General features: G+C 43.7%; 1 protein-coding gene across 10 annotated transcripts in view; it reads right to left on the bottom strand.

Moving 5' to 3' along the window:
- Window positions 1–19,789, bottom strand: part of LOC125881951 (microtubule-associated protein 4) — a 171,974-nt gene that overhangs the window by 91,671 nt on the left and 60,514 nt on the right. The gene's annotated exons all lie outside the window — the stretch shown is intronic.

Raw genomic sequence — 19,789 nt, 5'->3', positions numbered from 1 at the left:
CCCCGCCAGCTAGCGCCTCCCCTCGCACTCCTCGACTTCCCAACAGCCCGCTCCCTCCCTCTCTGTACTCCAGTAGTCACCCTTCAACTTGCGGTCCAGTCTGCAACCAGAGGCGCTGACTGGACCGCAGAGGCCAGAACTGGCAAGTTTAATGTGGCCATTTGGGAGCGAAAGGTAAAAATTGGACGAAGACGAGGAGGAAAACAGAGCACGAGGGGAAAAAAGGGACGGAGGGTCAGAGAGGAAGATGACGGGTTGAGTGACAGGACTGAAAGGAAGAAGAGCAAAGCAGGAGAGAGGATTTACAGAGTGAGTAAGGGGAAAAGACAGGGATGGAGAAGGGAAATAAGCAAAGAAACAGGAAGGAAGTAACAGGGAGGAGGAGAGGGAGGGGAGGAGCAGAGGAGAGGAAGAGGCAGGCACCAATGGCAACCCTCTCCCAGCAGCGCTCACAGAGGGTGACAGTGAGGCGAACAGACAGGACGCCACCCAGAGTCACAAACGCTTCCACATATCAGACACACACAGGGGCACATGGTGGGGTGCGCTTTGTCTGTCTCGACAGGAAACACTCCGTCGGCAGGGTCACTGATTGATTCAAAAACACTGCTTGTCCTTATGCTCTCACATTTGTGCCTGTCTGTCTTGGAACAAACACATTCAGGGGAAACAGCAGGAGACGCGCAAGGTCACAGTCGACTCCCGACATGGCTGAGGTGGCCAAAACCAGTGCACCTCCAGTAAGTGCACCCAGCGTCCTCTGCTCTCCTTGGTGAACACAGGCGGGTGTTTCCCCTGCTGTGCTGCGCTGCTGTCCAAGGTGCTGAAATCAGACTAAGCAGCTTTCAGAGGGCAGTCAGGGGCCCTGGTGTGAAAACCTCTAATATCGCTCCCTGTTTGCATTTCCAACCCTTACTGAGCCCCTCTGGTTGACTCGGGTAGATCTCAGTCTTATCTAAAGCTGTGGCCAGAGGGTGGTTTTGTATCGGGGGAGGGAGGTTACACAAATACATAACCTCAGCGCTGGAAGCTGTCTGCTGAGGACCCATCAGTCAAAGAAAACATCTCTCGGGCAAAATTATCAGCCGTATTAGCAGACTGAATCGAAAACTAGAGAGTCAGAGTAGATGCCTAATAATCTGTGACCAGCTGAGTTTATGTTTTCTTAAAATAAAACCAGTTGCAGAAAACCATTAAGTCTTCCCCTCAAGGCTTCCTTAAAATGATAAAGTATTTAAGGTGTTATTATCTTGGTCTTATACTTCAGGAATCCCTTAACACTTTCCCTGCCAGAGAATTATTTTTAAGAAGACTCACAGAATAATTTGTTCTTTGAATTTGTAAACAGCATAAACATGAAATTAAAGACAAGACCTTCATCTTTTAAACACAAAAACCATCTTATTCCATTTCATTTTTTATCAACATTTGAATTTGCGCATCTTCATAAAAAAAAAAATTCGCACAAAAAGCTAAGAAAAATGCATTTTTGTCCAAGAATGTTATCAATTTCACATTTTTTTTTGATTTTTCGCATTTCCTTACATCAGTTTGAAATGTATAAATAATAATAATAATAATAATAATAATAATATTCTGTTTCATATAGTGGAACACGTTTGGCTGGCACATAAACAGTCACAGTGACTGAAATAATAGTAATAATAATGGAAATAGGACAAGAATAACCCGATGACATCACACACATCGTGAAAGACGACTGGGGATAATTGGTGTGACTATTGTGTAGTGTGTCATGTATATGTCGGCCAAGTCACCGCACAATTTTATGACTTCACAATCATGCAATGTGACATAGTGACTGTCGGGACAGACAGAAGTGTCGTGTAGTGTGAGCCCGGCATTATATGTGTCTTCACCTTTCTTACATTTCTTCTTTTTATATTAATTCAACAAACTCCCAAATTCATCTTACTATATAATGACAAAAACTCTGTGTGTGTGTGTTCCAGGTTTTTCTCCTCACTGACTTGGTCAATCCATGTGAAATTTGGCACAGTGGTAGAGGGTCATGGGAGGATGCCAATGAAGCAATATTACATCAATTGGCCAAAGGGGGGCGCTATAGCAACCCATTGAAATGTCAAACTTTGAATGGGCATATCTCATGCCCCGTATGTTGTAGAGACATGAAACTTTGCACAGAGATGCCTCTCCTCATGAGGAACACATTTGCCTCAAGAACCCATAACTTCCGCTTATATAGATTTTCCGCCATTTTGAATTTTTGAAAAACACTTCAAATGGATCTCTTCCTAGGAAGTTTGAGCGATCTGCATGAAACTGGGTGAACATAATCTAGTGATTAGGGCTGTCAACGGATATTCTAAATTCAAATTTAAATTCGAATTTGAAAAAAAAAAAATGGACCTTCGAATGTGAAAATTGATATTCGATTGTGGAGAGAAAAAAAACACCACCGCAGTTGTCCTCTTTGCGAGTGGGCGTTGGCATCAGACGCGCATTTCTCCAGCCTGGTCGACAAGCGGTTCTGCTCCCAGCTGTTGTCTCCGTCAACTGGCTTGATACATTCGTTCGCGGCTCGCGCAGAAAATAGACCAGACGCCGAAATGATGGCTGCAGGGCTCGAGCCGGTCACGGTCCGGTGCTTCGAGGCTATTTGCAGCGCTTCCGCGGGCGGTGTGGCCACGGGTCAGAGAGGGGGGGCGAGCGAGAGGTCCGCAGTCGTTTATAACGTAATGTTATAGATAATTGTTTTATGTGTTTTAATGTGTAGGTATGTAAATGTTTTCAAAAACATTTATGTTGAAATAAAAATACCTACAAGTAGTTACGTTTCCTTGTATTAATACATATACAAGTATGTTTCCTTGTATTAGTTTGCCCTCTTGTGGACATAATGTGGAAAAAAAATTATTCAAATGGTTCGAACCTATGAGTTATTTTTAGAAGGAATATTCGAATGTCATTTTTGAGCAATTTTGACAGCCCTACTAGGGAGCAATATCTAAAGTTCCCTCTTGGCAAAAGTTGGAAAACTTCCTAAAACTGAGCTTCTATAAGGCAATGAATATTGCGGAGGGCGTGGCTCATCACATAAAGGTGTAGAACATCTCAAGGGTTTCACCCATCACCACGCAACTTTGTAGGCATATGACCACACATAATCTGAGGGGACCCCTCCATTATTGACCCCATCAAACAAAATGGGGGCGCTAGAGAGCTCATTTCTTATCTAGGCCTAACCGCCATATGGATTTTTACTAAACTTGGTAGATATGTAGAACAGGACGCCTCAAGGTGACTGGAGAAATTTAACTCTAATTGGCAACTGGGTGGCGCTATAACAACAGAAAAATGCTTCAAAATGGCTAAAATGCGACCGATCGCTGTGGCTCCCCCTGTGGACCAATGTTGGTGTTGTTTTCTAATGTTTGGTATGACTAAGTCATGGTATGGTATGATGTACATAATCATGGAAACTGTCAGTGTGTCATTCTGTCAGTCAGTCATTCTGTCTGTCCCACGTTTTTCTACTCACTGACGTGGTCAATCTATGTGAAACTGCACATAGGCATTGAGGACTGGCATAGGTAGAAGGTGACAAAGCTACCATTGAGTATGGACTAGCATCTATATATTTGTGCTTTGTTTCAACTCATCATGCAGCCCATTGTGATTAATAAGTGAGCACAGGTGGGTGACAACAATATTTTATTCCATCGTTGTCACCCACCTGTGCTCCCTAATTAATCAAGATTGGGTGACACACTTTATCAAGCTTATGAAAATGTTGTGCTTGACTCCTGCCCACCCTTTTGCACCCTGACAAAGACCTTAGGGTCCAAGCCTGTCAGTGTTTTAACGTAAGCAGCCATGGGCTTTTAACTTCAAATGCATTTGTTCCTGAAGTCAAATGTTTCTTCACAATTATATGTAGGTTACATATTGTTAAGTGTAGAGAAACATCCCCACCCTGACACAAGGAGAGAGTATCCTGAGCTTACATGTTAATAAATAAAAAAAATGATCCCAAATACTTAGTACACTTTTACATTCTCTTAGTGGCTAATCAGCATCAGCATCAGACCAGACAGAAAATTACCCACTGGGCTAAAATTGTCATGTAACTTCTCTATTCTGTGTCTCTCTGCGGTGAAACGGTGGTTTATGTTTAATTTGGGGCTCCAGCTTTTTTTGGCTCAGTAAATGCTATTGTACCTACGGCTGTCTCCTGGCTCGGACAAATTTTCGGGGGTTCAGTCGAGTCCACGAGGGAGAATTTCATGCTGAGTTATTCTCCACACACTGCACTGTGTTTAATGTACCAGTGGCGAACTGCTCAGCTTGAAGAAGACAGGAAGACCAACTGTGATGCACCAAATGTGAGTGTGCATGTACGTGCGTGTGTGGGATTTTTGGGAACATGTTCCATGAATTGTTCCTCGTAGTTGAGTCAGAGCTCGACAGGATGCTCATTACAGTGCAATCACTCGTCATGACTACTTGACCTTTAACAACTGTGTCCTTACAGAGCAGAAATGAGCATCAGTACTGGGCTTCTTAAACTCAGCGTAGTCGTCTAACAGTAACAGCACATCCAGGAAACTGTCATAATGGGCACAATTTAATCTCTATGGTTTCATATTGTCCAAGAAATACTGTATATTATAAGAGCCATGCTTTTAGATAAATAAATATTATCTTAAAATGCAGCTGAAATGTGTGGCCCATTAGGAACACTGCACATTATCCTGCAAACAATAAAACCAACTCACTAAATACAAGTTAACAAAAACAATTATTTACCATATATTTAACGTCACAACTTCTACCATTTCTTTTTCACCATTAAAGGGTTTTTAGGGGGAGTTTTACCTTATCTTATCTGCTGTAAGGGTTTAAAGGACAGAGAGATGTCGAATGCTGTAAAGCAAATTGTGATCTGTGATATTGGGGCTTTATGAATAAAATTGAATTGAAAATTAAGAGAGAGAGGGGAAATCGCTGATCCTCCTGTTTTCTTCAGAGTATCTCAATAAAAAGTTTAACCGAATAGTATTTCTGGTGCCAGCTAGCAACGGTAGCAACATTTAGCATACTAGGCAACTAATGGCACACATTTTGATGTAAGAACCAACATTAAAAGAATACATCTATAGTTTGTACTACGTTAGGTTTTTGGTGTGACACGGGAAACATGAACAGCCGTCTCCTGGGTAAAAGTCCAGAGTTTGTTTGACCCATCACCTCCCCTCTCACCCACCCTATGCAGACTTCCCTGTTATTTACACTACAGTGGTTGGCCAGAGCATCAAAAAAATGCCACTACCAGGTGTCCAGTGGCTTAGTGGGTAGAGCAGGCGTCCCATATACGGAGGCAATATCCTTGCTGCAGAGACCATGGGTTTGATTCCAGCCTGTGGCACTTTGCTGCATGTCATTCCCTCTCTCTTTCCCCCTTTCACGTTTAGACTGACTTGTAAAGTCTAAAATTAATAAAATAAAAACACTGCCTAGTGCGTCTCATACCGCTGCTAAAGGGTACCAAGCATCTGTATTTGATGAGTTAGGAGTTAGACTAACTAAAACAGCTCAACCCAACCCAACTGGTGGGTCGTGGTCCAAACATGGGTTGCGGGTCCATTCTGAATGGACCGCAACTTTGAAGAAAACATGCTTTATTTTGAAGTACAGTGAAGTTTCAGCACAGAGCTTTTTATTTTGAAGTGCCGTTTCTTGCTGTAGAGTGAGTGACTGACGGACAGCTACTTGACAGACAGCAAACTACCTCGACAACATAACCGAATGCAAGTATGACGCTGAATATATTAAACCGTGTGGACTTTGAAGTGATGAAAAGACAGTGAAGAGAAATCTGGACCAGTCAGGAACCACTGAACGAAAACATTGCTCATGTCAGATTTTTAAGGTTTTACAAGAGATCGTTGAGGGTCACTGTTGCTGACCTGAGGCAACCCTGATTATCTCAATAGGGAACAAGGGGTTGACCTTGTCCTCTGGTAGGTAGTGCCACAAAAGTGTTAAATAAAGAGTTACACATTTGATCCTGTGTTTAGGGAGAACCAATTTTCCAAATTATGTAAGAGCTGCTGCTGCTGGGGGGTTGTGACCTCAGTGTGAGGACGAGACAGACTGGAGCAGCTATCAGTTTGACGGATGAACTTTATCCTCACAGAGGCATCCGAGGACACACACACACACACACAAACCTATTCTGCTGTAGCTGCACTAATGTGGACGAACAAACACCAGCATGAAAGCACACAGTAACACACAGACACACACTCATGGTTAGAGAGAGAAAGACATCCAGACACAACATGATGGCAGACAGACAGCCAGAAAGTCAGACCCCATGCTTGGTGGACATTTGGCTGACCTGACAGAATAAAATGGATAAATATAGCCTAGAATAGCGCACGCACACACATACACACACGCACAGTGTCTAGCCTAATACTCATGCTTGGACAAGTTGTGGAAGTGGCAGTGGAGCGCTGTGAGGGTTGTTCTGAGGACAGGGAGCAGATTCAGGATCAGCTGAGGAGGTGGTGCAGGGGTTAGTGGAGGAACGCTGCCATTCAAACTTTGTTATGATGCCTTTCCCACCATCTGGAATATGACTCAGCCTATAGTACACTCTACTCCGGTGACATTTTCACCAGCGAATTATACCAGGATGCCAGAGAAGACACATGGTTTGAAAGAGGCCTGAGAGACGCTATCTACGTCAAACCTGTTCACACCTGAACCCATCTAACCCTCACAACTTTTCCACTGTGAAAAGTTGTGGATGGTACCAATGAAACAGTTCCTAACTGTCCCCATTTTTCTTCTGAAAATGTGGGCGTGCAGCCTCGTTCTGTGGACGATAAACCAGGTGCAGACTTCCATCTGTGTCACCGCTGATGAGGAAATACAGCGAGTGCTGGACGGAGCAGTGAGTGACAACAACCCCGCCCACATTTAAGAGGACTGTTTGCAGTGGAAACACTAGAATCTAGGTACCATGTTTGAAGGGCTACTTTTGGTTCCAAAGGTACCATATCAAAAGTTGTTTGGTGGAAATGGGGCTAATGACTCACGTGACTTCAAAGACTCTGTAAGCGTTCACACTTCACAGTTTAAATGACCTGACACACCAAGCCGACGGTTGGCCGTTGGTCAAAGTCGGGCCGTCGGTGAGCGTCTGTCGCCCTAGTTTTTGTGGTGTGTCCTGCACCGTCTGCACCTTGGCGGATTTTCAGCCGATTGAGCATGTTGAATCGGCGGCGGAGCTTGTCGGTGAGAGAGATCACTCTGATTGGCTGTTCAGGTTTTATTTCCTCGCCCCTGTAGCAAGTGAATCTGCCTGTAGTGAAACCGGGGCTAACCGGTGCTTCCTCCTCAGGCTCCACTTCACTCAGCTGCCCACAGACCCGCTGCTTCTTCCCACTTTAACCTGAATAGCCGCAGGATGACCAGAGGGAAGCACAGCCAGTTAGCCTCTGTTAGCTTCCCAGCCAGCCCCGGCTCTCCGTTTGGATCCAACCGGAGCACCGAGCCCTGGTTTGTTATTCAGGTTAAAGTGGGAAGAAGCAGCGGGTTTATCGGGCAGCTGAGTGAAGTGGAGCCTGCGGAGGAAACACCGGGACCGTCTGGATGTAATAGTCCGTGGAGGTGCTGCGGTGCTCGGCTGCACAGATAGGAAACCCCTCGGCTGACAGGATGTGCCACTCTCTCACTCCGCTACTTTGTTTATCTCATGCATTCCTCGGACTTCCAGTTTCCCTTTTTGCGTTATTTCCTCTCACGCAGGCACAGAACATACGTGCCACTTGGCCTTCGGATGTAGTCTGTGTAGTGTGTTCAAATGCAACTGACACAGGGTGATGTGAGGTGATGTGAGGCGACGCAGACGACGCAACAGTTGGCTTTCGTCGCCGCTAGTTCTTTGATGTCAGTTTGGTGTGTCAGCACCTTTAAGCCAGCGACTCCGCACCAGTCAGTGGAACTTAAAAAGCCTCTGGGATGACACATGAAACATCTTCAAGAAACTAAAGCAAGTCCTGTTGCCTACGATACAGCACATAGGAATACCAGGATGATAAGCAATGACAATAATAATAAAATCATAAGCTTATTATATTAAAGGTGAAGGATGTCACATACTAACAGATAGAAAATAGTAGAAGGGTTAATATCTCTACATGCCCACACAGTCCTGAGCAGAGGTCTAATCAGGCCGTCAGTCCCCTGGTGGCTTAATGCTAACACCCCTGCATGTTAATCAAATGTCTAGTGAATAGTTGTCCCCATTTATTTCTATGAGTGCGACATATTCGCTGCCAATCTTAAATTGACCCTGCCTTACTGGCTTTGCACAGATTTCCATCAGATTGACACTGACACAGCATCAAAGGAGCAGCTGTGATCTTGCACTGTTCAGCCAGCTAGAGGGACCCAGTGCCAGGCCTGGGCTGAGACAATGGGCCTGTCAGGTCAAGACACACAAAAACACACCATTCCAGTAAAGCATGGGGAGAGTAGGAAAACAAAAAGGAACAGGAGGGATTGTTACTGTTGCAAAACACTAATATAATATAATAATAATGTTTTGCTGGTTCCGCCTCTGTCTGCATCTTCACTTTATATCTCTCTATACCTCAACACAGTTCAGCCAGAGTCTTCTCCTCTTCATGTTCATCCTGTTGGGATGCTGTCTGTGTTGTAGTAGTGCTAGGGTCGTCCAGGACCCAAAATGTCGTAATTTGGAACATGCTCATATTTCAAGACATGCCTTAATTCCTTATTCCCTCTGTTCCTAATAAACCCAACACTTCCTCCCTGTTTACTCATGTCTTAATAAACTACAATGTACATTTCCACCACACTAAATCCAACTCAAAGCATGAATTTACCACATGACCCATATAGAAACTACAGATAATCCAACGCCTCTTGATTTATTTGTTACTGCTGGGTTTTATTTAAATACTAGCTTTTATTTGAGTCGAGGCAGACGTATAATTAAACTCCACAGCATCATGGTAACATCACACCAGTTAATCTAACACAAGTCGCACACTGACTGATCTCAAACTGGACTGTAGTTGTATGATTTTCATTAGCATGCTCAGATGCAGCTAAAGTCTAGCTTAGCATCAATTAGCTTACTCCATTTTTACGCCTGGGCCACACTGCCTACATGAGCAGTGCTCAACAGCTACCTAGCAGAATTTCTGCGGCTCACGTGAGTGAGGTGTTCACACAGACAGCATTGCTGCTGCGGCGCTGCAATTACTGTATTTCCACAGTTAAAAGCCAGTACTCAACTAATTTATGGAGTAATTCAAGCCACTGCATTGTCAACAACAGCAAAGCTGCACCTGACTGACACTGCTCACGTGGGCAGTGTGGCTGCTCTAACCTATTAATACAGGTGCCAAATAAAAAATGTAAGAGGTTCTGTAATGCACATGCGCTGCTCATGCAGGGAGTGCGGCTGCTCTAACCAAGTAACACAGGCGCCGGAAGAAAAAAACGAGGTTCTGTAATGCACACACGCTGCTCATGCAGGCAGTGTGGCCTGCGCGTTATGCTCTCTCATATTGCTGATGGCCTTTGGCTAGTCGCTGTCCTCCAACTGACCCGGCCTCAGCGTGTACCTCTGCCCCACTCTGGTCTTTCCTAGATGGGATAGATGAACCACACTGGCTGGGTCAGGGCCTCCACAGGACCAGGGGCAAAAAAATGAGACACATTGGTAGTTTAGTGGCAAACCAGAGTAAGCTCCAGTGTGCAGTAAACCTCATTAACTGTAGACTTCTCCTTGAACCTCCTCCTACTATATTGGCTCCTTCATCAACTGGGTGCCCTTTGGAAATAAGGCCACAGCCTAGTTTGGATCTATAAGAAGCCAGGCATTACTTCTGCTTGTAGATTAACATTATTAATGGCTTTACTGTGAAGTAAGCTTAACGAGAAGAGAGGTCATTTCTCACACCCTCGACAAAAATTCCCAAATCAATTCAGTTCATTTGACCGTCATAACAGCTTACTGCCATGTAAGCTTAATACCAAACCTGGTTGTTTCTCAGTGCGCCCTATGGTTTGCTATACCAAAACTGTCTAATCTGGGATGAGCAGGCAGGATAGGCTGGGATCCTGCAGCTGTCCTCCAGCTGACCCCTGCCTCTCCCTGCTCCTCCGCCTCAGCCTCAGCTCCTCGAGCTGGGATAGACACTATGAACTAGCTGGGTCAGGGCTGCTGCTGCTGCTGCAGGACCACAGGCGCACAATGACGGTTCACCGAGAGGACAGAGTGCTACTTTACGGTGAGGACAAACATCCAGAGTGTCCCGTTGATTCAGTCCTGACAGAACATTAATCATATACTTTGAATCAGGTTGAATCAGACAGTGGTTCCCCTTCTGTCCACCTTTACCTGCAACCGTCGTCTACAAACTTTGTCCGAGGCTTCAGTATATAATTCACTTTTATAGAGATGAGTCTAGTTCACTGTATGTCCTTGAAGAGGTATGGGAACCGTATTTTCATATGATGGAATATCATTCCTTCCAAGAATATCCTATGCCCTTTAAATACTAAAAATAACATATTTAATAACAAAGTGTAAAGAATGAGTGAAATGAGAGGGTGAGACAGAGAAGGAGAGGCACGGTGAGGGAAGATGAAAATAGATCTGGTGAGGGGACTTGAAAAGCCAAAGGACTCCAACAGTGTCTCTGAGGCTGGGGATGCCGTGTTGTGACCACCATATGGTACTAGCCCAGCCAGAGTCGAAGGGTTTCCCCTCGTACACGGGCATTCCTCGAGCACTCATTGAGCATTCAGCCTCGTTAAAGTGATTCTGTACGTGGGGATCTGATCTGTCATTACAGAACATCAAACCTCGGCCTGGTTTGACTCAATCAAGCCAACATTTAACTTTTGCGACTTTTTACAAATCCTGTTGCATCTGCTGGAACAAATATGGACGTGACGTACACAGATCAACAAAACACCAAAACCCACATCATTCTCTTTTAGTTTGCCTCAAGAGGGAATTCTAATGATGCAGTGATGTATCTATATGAGCACTGACACGGACAGAGAGACAGACAGCTGAAACGTTCAGCCTGGCTGCTATCATTGACAAAGCAGAAATATCCATTAGCCTGGTTCCAAAACTCGCCCACGTACCTAATTCAGTTTGGTGTTGAGCTTATTGATGGCTAATTGGGCTGACCGGAAAAGAGTCGACCGATCAATGCGAGGCAGGATTAGAAATTTGTACATGAGCTGGCTTCCTTGCTACATCCATGAAATCAGTGACAGATAAGTGGTGATGAAGCTGTGCACTCATCAACTCATCGACAATGGACCTAACCACTGTGATCTCACCCATTTGTTTGTGGACTCAGATTTTGAAGCCTTGGCCGTCGCCATCTTGAAGTTTTGAAGCCAGAGGTGAAGCTAACCTTAATGCTAGCTGCTATCTTGGTTAGCACAGTACATTTACAGCTATAGTTGACTATGATAACTTATGCTGATTTGTGTTAACAAAAAAAAGGCTTAAAACCGTTGAAACAAAATGTGCTTACCAGAAAAACTGAACAATCGACGCCTTTGAGGGTCTTTTAGCACGCTTTTTTTCCACTGTGAAAAGTTGTGGATGGTACCAATGGAATCGTTCTGTCCCCCCTCTGTTGGGGTACCTAGCACACAGATCTGGTACTAAAAGGTGGAGCTGTGAACACTGCAGTCTGATTGGTCAGTAGAGGATGGTCACTCTGCTCAGGGCCGAGTTGTGTCTGGTTTTGAGGCTCATGTAACCACTCTTCTGTGGACGATAAACCAGGTGCAGACTTCCATCTGTGTCTCCGCTGATGAGGAAATACAGCGAGTGCTGGACGGAGCAGTGAGTGACAACAACCCTGCCTACACTTCAGAGAACTGTTTGCAGTGGAAACACTAGAGTCTAGGTACCATGTCTGAAGGGTTACTGTTGGTTCCAAAGGCACTATACCGAAAGTGTTTGGTGGAAACGGGGCTTTTTAGTTCAACCAAACGCTGAACAAGACTTTTCTTAAGGCAATCAAAATGCTACAATCAACTTTCATGAACTGAAAACACATTAAACACACTATATTCTGTATCTATCACTGGCATCTATGAGGATAATAAACAACACTCCCATCCAGCCTCTCTTCCTCGATGCATCCTGGGACAGGCTCTAGCCATGTGTGGGTTACAGAAAGTGGAGAGATGGATGGATAAAGCCTGGAGCCAAATCAATACTGCTCTTTAGATCCAAAACCGAGCTAACAATATTTTTTTTTTGGCGTTTTCCTCCTCCTGGTTGTATCTTTTCCACCATGATAACCGAAGCTTCCTTTAAATCAAAGTGCTGTTTAGAACAGAGGAGAACAGGCTATGGAGGGCGAGAAGTCAAGAGGCTAATGCAGTGATGGTACAAATTCAGTGTGAGAGGGTGATGTGCATTGACAGGCAGTGGAGAAGTAAGGTGCATTAGATGTGACAATGTCTCTATAATGTGTGTGTGTGTGTTTTGTGTGTTCATGTTTCTGCGAGAGGCGGGTGGTGGTTGATAGAACCTGCAGGTATCTATAACACACACATACACACAGCTGCCTGTGAAAGCCTTCTTCTCCCTCCGTTTCTTTCTTTGAATCCGAGTCTATTAAGTCATCGTATCTTCCACACCTCCCTGTCTTAGCCTGAAAACAACCCTGCTTGTCCATCTGGAGAAAGGAAAATAACACAGAGGCAGTCCCTCGGTGGCTACTTTAATCCCACCGTAACTTTCTCTCGACCTCCTGCATGTCTATATTTGTGAGTTTTTATTAGCAGGATTACGGAGTTGAGCTGCTGCGAAGGGTTTTCTGACTACTGTCTGTATTTGCATTTCCAGCTGTCATGCTTTCCAGCACTTCTCACTGTCATGGATCACAATTCATACTACAGAGTCGAGCAGGGAGGGGGTATCTGGCCCCCACCAGCAGGGATTGTGCAGTCAGTACCTGTCAAATCAACACATGAAGTGAACTAGTGCACACTTCAAAAAGCAGCGGAGGACATAAGGATCTCTACTTGCCCATGTTGATGCTTCCCAGCCAGAGCATTTCACATTTAAAGCTCAAAGGCACGTCTGGGGCTTTAATACGCACACACGTACACACTTGATTCAGACATGAGGGAATATACGGAGGCATTAACTCAATCACGCACACATGCAGCACATGTGGATACACATTCACAGTGAAACACACACCTTCACATGTGAGAACAACTCACACAGATGAAAGCTTTCTGTCTACACAGAAGACATCAGTGAAGGAGGAATTAGGGTTTTTTTCCCAGCTCAGGGATTAAAGTTGCATCATGAATATTTAACGGAGATTTATCCAGCATTCCTACCAAATCACTTCTACGAGTAAAACAGGACAGCGTGAGTTTATCAAATTATTCAAAGATGGTGATGTGCTCAGCTAAAAGTTACAGACTTACAGTCGTATAAAAAGAAGGTGACATAATGAAAAGCAGGTACGGGCCAGTTTGACTTTTCAAAGGCTGACACAACAGTTGTTTTGGTCCTGATTCTCACATTCTCACATCCTAACGTACACAAAATAAAGATACAAGGGTTATGCATGATGCTGACAGTCATAGAACCTGAGAGATAAGCCATGTTTCTGCATCAGTGGAACTTCAGAGTCTATTGACACAACGATCACAGCAAGAAAACGAAGGTCTAAAATCCTACAGTTGATGGCGTAGGCAGTAATCAACCACCAACATCACCAGATTTATAGTGGTAAATGTGCATTAACACAATTATAATTAGCACAGCAGGAGCCTGATTGCTTTCTTGTTCTGTACTATTAATTTCCTGTGAGTAAATACTAAAACACTACTGCCTGCATGTGTTTCACAGTAAATGCGTTTTATTTAACAGGCAGTAATAGGCCTTAACTGTGAAAATACTGCATGAAGTGCTGCCAATAGCCCTTTTCACACAAAGATCGCACTACAGAGCCGTTACAAAGTCACTTCTTTATGCCTCCTTTGCTTTTGTACATAGAACCAGACGGCGGCATCATGCCACGCCAGCATGTGTGATTGCGGAATCAAAAGAGGCGTGACGTGCATGATATATGACACATCAGTGTCGCCCTCTAGTGGCCCTCAACAACGGCATTAACATGACAATAACAATCATTTACTGTCTCTGTTACACCGCAGCTGATCTCGTCCTCTGCTCGGAGGGTAAGGAGCTTCTTGACCTCATTGTTTTCCCAATTTGTGGACATTTTCAACTGCTGTTCTTCTTTGAGTTAGCTGCTAACTGCTATCAGCTACTTTATAAATCTCCCGCAGTGGGTCGCACACATAACATGCTGTCAAAACGTCACACCTGTCCTGCTGATGGTCCAACCTTATCAGCTGTCCTGTCTATACAGACTAGTGATGGCCAAATGAAGCCTCATGAAGCATTTTCTTTATTTTCTGAGCCCACTAGATGGCGCTTTTTGTTCAACAAAAGGTTGAAAGCACAAGGAACTGCCATTCTTTGAGCGTCTCTCTTTAAACCATCTAGTGGGCTCAGAAATTAAAGAAAATGCTTCATGAGGCTTCATTTGGCCATCACTAATAAAGACACTTTTTTGGCACTGTTAATGCCTCCTGTCGCAGCCTTAAAGGTGAGATCACTCTGTCCCCCCATTCTGACATTGCACCTTGTATACCAACACATGCTCACTCCGACCTCGTCACATATTGACGTTTGGTCATGGACTTTCCACGTCCTCATACGATGTCCGAGGTACCCTGGGTGTGTTGGTTGTTGACGTTCTGGGACCACGTGCCAAGTTGTGCTTGTTACATACATTGTCTTATTCCAAGATACACTTCTGTTTTCACATGAATTTTACCATTCACATACAGTCTCTTTCAAAATAAACGCACTACGTCAGTGCAACACCACAAATTGATGCTTTTTTTCCTTCAACAACAAACACACGTGGTTGGGTTCAGTAAAAAAGAACAGGGTTACGGGACGTGAATCCCCCCCCTTGGGTGAAAGCTGATGTTTGTTCGGTTTTACGCTACATGTTTTCTGACGACCAATAGGGCCGTTAAGATTCCAGAATTCTGGCTGTATAGAACAACTACTGGACATATGTCTAAGTAACGGTATAACAGCATCCACTAAACACTTTAAACAAAATAACTAGGCTAAATGAAGAAGTGGTCTATTATAATCACAGGTTTAGTGGCAGAGGCAAAAGAGGAAAAGGACACAACGCACCAAATGTCACCGTAAATCACCGTGCCTGCTGTCCACCGTCTGGCTCTCTGTGGTGAAGTGAGGCATATCTCCGGTGTGATCTACAAGAAGACCCACAGTGTGTTGCAGGTCTTCCTGGAGAATGTGATGCACGATGCTGTCACCTAACTACACCGAGCACGCAAAGAGAAGATTGTGCCTGCCATGGATGTGGAGTTTGCTCTGAAGAGGCAGAGATGCACTCTATACGGCTTCGGTGGACAAACAGATCTGTCCGTAATTTAAATCCTAAAATCTGGTCTGCATAATGTAAGTTCATGCTTAAACTGTCTTGGCAACATATCGTATAGATAACACAATGTTAGGCTATCTAAAATGCTATTAATGAATCTATTTGTTTAGCTTAATATTTCCAGGCAGACATTTTGGCCGTTGATAATTTCATCCGCCAGAGAACTCCACAGGACACTGGCAAAAGGTTGGCAGAGGCCGGCTAACGTAAACCCTGTGCTGGACCAAGGACACGCAGTTCTCATTAAGCCTGTGATGTAACGCCTTAACATAGGAGATCAATAATGTATAAAGTAGGCTGCAGGCATGACAGGAGTTCAAGGTGCTCAGATGATGTATGTCTTCACTTCATGTGGGCGACATGCACATATTTACTCTGGTGTGGGCGTCTATCTATGCATTATGTACACCACTCCTCAAGTCTCCATCTCATTTTCTCTCTTAAACCCTTTTGAATCTTCCTTCACTCACCCTCTTCACCCTCTTCAAGGCTAATGTGAGGGAACAGCTGTTCGGGGTGAGGCTCTCCGAGGGTTGGGGATGTTCGTGCATGTAAATGTGTGTTTGTGTTTTACAGTCTGAAAGGTACGGGACGATCCCTGCGCTAAAAAGCACATCTGCTTACACAGTGGACTTGCTCACTTCATCTCCCTGTGTTTTTTCCTCCCTACATCACACCACAACTCTCTGAGTCTAAGTAGGGCAGGCTGCCCCATATAGACTCACACACGCAAACACACCCATGCTGACAGAGAGGATCGCACAGGTCAGGTTGATCTCTGGAGGTTACAGTAGACTGGATGGTAAATCACGAGCGATACCACGACTCATCTCAGAGCTACCCTGCTGGGAGTGTACTCAATAAGGCCGTGAAGGTGTTAAAGGGAATTTTAATACGAGTTCTGGTTCTATTGATTATATAATGGTTAATGAATGTCTATAAGCTGTGAGAAAGTATGAAAAACATACCTGGAAAGTGAAAGACATTCCTATCAGCTGTAGTTTGTGGTAAGTGTTAACTAGCAAATGTTAGCATGCTAATCAGCTAAAATAAAATGGGGGAAATAGTAAACATACCTCCTGCTACACATCAGCATGTTGTCTAGATTAATTTTCTGTTCATTTGACACCAGTGTTTTCTGCCTGTGTTCCTGTCTTTGTCTTAAAAACAGCGTCTCTCATTCCTTCAAACGCTTAACGCAACATTTCTGTAATAATCTTAGCACAAAGGTCCATTTACAAGTGTTGGATACATGAAGACACCTGAGCCGGCTCCATTCACTGAAAGAAGCCCAAGACATGTGGTTAAAAGCTTTAAAAGTGAGTAAGTGGACCTTAAAGGGATAGTGCACCCAAAAATGAAAATTCAGCCATTATCTACTCACCCATATGCCGAGGGAGGCTCAGGTGAAGTTTTAGAGTCCTCACATCACTTGTGGAGATCCAAGGGGAGAGGAGGTAGCAGCACAACTCCACCTAATGGAGGCTGACGGCGCCCCAGATTCAAACGTCCAAAAACACATAATTGAAACCACAAAATATCTCCATACTGCTCGTCCGTAGTGATCCAAGTGTCCTGAAGCCCCGACATAAAAAGTTGTTTGGAAAAACGTCATTTGAACTCTTATTTTAGCCTCATTGTAGCCTGTAGCTCTGACTGCACACACAGAGAGCTACAGGCTACAATGAGGCTAAAAACAGAGTTCAAATGACGTTTTTCCAAACAACTTTTTATGTCGGGGCTTCAGGACACTTGGATCACTACGGACGAGCAGTATGGAGATATTTTGTGGTTTCAATTATGTGTTTTTGGACATTTAAATCTGGGGCACCGTCAGCCTCCATTGTGTTGCTACCCCCTCTCCCTTTGGATCTCCAGACGTGTTGTGAGGACTCTACAACTTCACCTGAGCCTCCCTCGGCATATAGGTGAGTAGATAATAGCTGAATTTTCATTTTTGGGCGCACTATCCCTTAAACCTTGTTTTCACAGAGTCACAGACTTTTTAAATAGACCAAACTCAGTCCTCTTAAAGTGCACAAAGAAGTGGACCAACAGAAAAGGGACTCTTGAAAGAGGACTCAGTTATTCCACAGGCTAGTTAATAACATGTCGGGCAGGAAATCCAAAGTGTGGGATCATTTTGAGAAGGTGAAGGACGAACCCAAGGTGATATGTAAACTCATCTTCATTGGTCGACTACAAACATGACGTATCATGTGAAACATGGAAGTAGCTACATGCCCATTAGCCCACAGCGTCATTAACAGGCGGCTCGCTCAGTGTGTGACGTGCACTTGGAGATAAAATATAGGCCTATATTAATGAAGGTTCATTAGTACGGCTTTGTATTTCTCTGTAATGTAGCACAGTGTTAACAATGTTACTGATACTGTTCTTTCTCACACCTTCAACTCAAACCACCAAAATATATCATTTAATCGTTACATTCATATCACCTTAATCACAGAGGAAGGTGATCGGAAAACTCTCTTATCAATCATTTCTGTAACAGTTTTGGGAAGCACAAAGGATGCCGTCTTGCAGACGGAGGCAACAGATCGTAAATGTCCACTTGATCGTCCTTTTATTGTCTAGGTTGGAAAACTCATTAGTTTTCTAGCATTTTTCAGTTTAGCAGATGATGCAGTGTCGTTTAATGAAAGCCGCAGAATAAGTAGATGAGCGTCTGTCATACTATCTGCGCTTTCTGAAGTGCTTTCATCAATGTCCTTTCATTTTGAAACGTGACTTCAGTCAGCCATTGACTCTGGAAGCTATAAAATACTGATGGCTGGCAAACCTCTTTGGAGAAGGCAGAATTCCCTTTATCTTTTCAAAATGTATTTTTAAGCCACAGCGAGAAGGCAGAAGAAATTACGGTTTCTCTCTTTCCAAAAAAGGAAAGAGCAATAAATAAATCGGTTTTGTAACCACAGAGGCACATCTCTCAGAAGCAATAGAAAATCATTTCCCTGCGGCGCACACTAATCTCTAAGCTTTACATTGTAAAAATCCACCGCCTCCAAAGGTTGCAGCCAGAATGACTAAGAGTCTTGTTCTCTTAGAAAACTGCTACGATATAAGAATATCTGAGAAAGGGAAATAATACGGCACACAATATAAAAGGCTGTGAAGGACGGGAATAGAAAGGAACCAAGAGAGCAGCAGTCAGACTTTAAAGAAGAGGTTTAGTTCAGGTTGGTTAGATGAAGAAAGAGAAACCCAAAAGCCAGGTAAGTGTGTGTTACATATCGGTTTATTAGCACAAGGTGCAGGCAGAAAACACAGAGAGGCACGTCTATAAAAAGGACACTCAGATGCACAAACACATGAAAGAGGCTGGATTTAAATCTTTGTGGCACATGTAGGATGTGTCGATGCATCTAAAAAGTCAAATAGTCATCAAATAACATACAGTACAGGACATCGCACTGCAGGGTGAAGAATCGGATCTGAGGAGGGTGTGTGTGTGTGTTGTAATTTGTGGTGCTGTGTCTGCTATAAATGCACACACAGATGGGAGTGTGTTCATTTACAAATCGCACTTTTCACACTTTGAATTTTCATTCTGCTGGGCCAACGACTTGTTAAATCACGAAAGAAAACAGCCTTGGTGGCGAGCCAGAGAATATTACTACACCTCATTCATGTTGTTTCTCTTTAAGGAGAGACACTACGGGTGGATAGGGTAAAAAAAAAAAGCTAATAGATATCACCAGGAAATGAGGTTGATCACTTACATTTAGACTATAATTGTTTATATTGCACAATTTCTGAAATCGGATGTTGAAATATGCAAATGAGGCATTATTCTATTAAATATGTGCTTTTTACATAAACTTCAGTAGCAGAATTCTGACCTTAAATAAACACTTAAATCACTTGTTTCTTTCCATTAGGCTGAAACAAGACATGTCATCAAAGCATTAAAAAACTGTGTTCACCTGTAGTGTCTCCCCTTAAAGAAACAGCTCAACCAAATTGCTAAAAAAATTGCTAAACGTCCTCTATGGTTGAAGCATGCAGCAAGTTTTAGATTAACAATCTATTATCGTATCTATTATTGCTACTAATACTACCATCCTCCTAATATAATGGGAATAAATGAAACTGTGTGTTGTATTCAAGAATGAAAAAAAAAACTATTTGTCTTTCTAGAAACATCCTGCTTTCTCATGCATACACCTCGACAGTTT

The sequence above is a fragment of the Epinephelus fuscoguttatus genome, linkage group LG21, assembly GCF_011397635.1.
Source record: "Epinephelus fuscoguttatus linkage group LG21, E.fuscoguttatus.final_Chr_v1".
Classification (NCBI taxonomy): domain Eukaryota; kingdom Metazoa; phylum Chordata; class Actinopteri; order Perciformes; family Serranidae; genus Epinephelus; species Epinephelus fuscoguttatus.
Note: the sequence above shows the minus strand (reverse complement) of the source record. Positions and strands in the feature narration are given on the sequence as shown.